Consider the following 1,108-nt stretch of genomic DNA (forward strand, 5'->3'; position numbering starts at 1 on the left):
ATATATTATACATTATACATACACAAAATAAACTAATATTAATAAATTACATATATTGATATATACGTATACATATATTTATATATATCCCTCTCCAAGAAAGTTTCTTGCGAACAAAATCTCCTTCCATTTATCTTCCTTATTGAACACCGCTGTTCCAACCTCCCGACGAATCCACTCCCCCTCCCCTTTCTTCAAAGCATGTATGTATGACTATGCCCTTGTTTCCTGGGATTAGAAGAACATTGTTGGAACAAGAACAAAAAGATGGAGAGCCATGGGTTTAGAAGAACATGGCTACAAGCGAGAGAACATCATCGAGAAACAGATAGAATCAAGAGGCAAAATGGATTGTGATTGGGTTTATTTATGAACAGCAATGACGTTCGAGAAGAATTGAAGCGAACCATGGTTAACGCACATGTGTATAAACAAAGGAAGATGATAAATTCAATGTACGAACTCGTTGATTCTTGTAGATATGGTGTTGGCTAGACGCGGCTAAGATAATCTTGTAGAAAACCATGGTTCGCATGAAGGGCAAATGACTAGGTTAACGGATAGAAAGGGAGGCATTGAATTATTATTACAAAAAGGAAGTGTGGGTATCTCTGCTCGTTCCGTTCCAAAAAGACTTAATTTCTAATAAACGTAATTGACCCAATTTTAGATCAAATTTGGTTAATTTTTTAATTGAATGTTTTGTATCTGCGAGAATCTCTTCGATGGAAGGTAAGGGTCAATTTTATTGTAGAGCTGTATGCAATTCTTATTGTGCGCCTTGTGAGCGCGTTTGGATCTGCAAAGGAAATCACTTGTACATGATCCACCCTCACAACATGTCGCGGGTTGGTAAGAAGTCAGTCTTATTTGGTAAGACTATTGAGTTGTGATTGGTGTAAACTCAATAGAGGAATTTGGACTCTGAAACATGAGATAAGGACCATTGTTATGATTAATGAATTTAAAAGACCAATACCAAAAATCAACCAAATTATAGGGACCATTGGTGGAATTCACTCATTACATTCATTTATATTATATTAATATTTAAGTACTTAAGAAAATGTTGAGTAGACTTAAATGAGACAACAACATGGTAACTTAG

Source organism: Cynara cardunculus (genome assembly GCF_001531365.2).
Source record: "Cynara cardunculus var. scolymus isolate 2C chromosome LG 14, CcrdV1, whole genome shotgun sequence".
Classification (NCBI taxonomy): domain Eukaryota; kingdom Viridiplantae; phylum Streptophyta; class Magnoliopsida; order Asterales; family Asteraceae; genus Cynara; species Cynara cardunculus.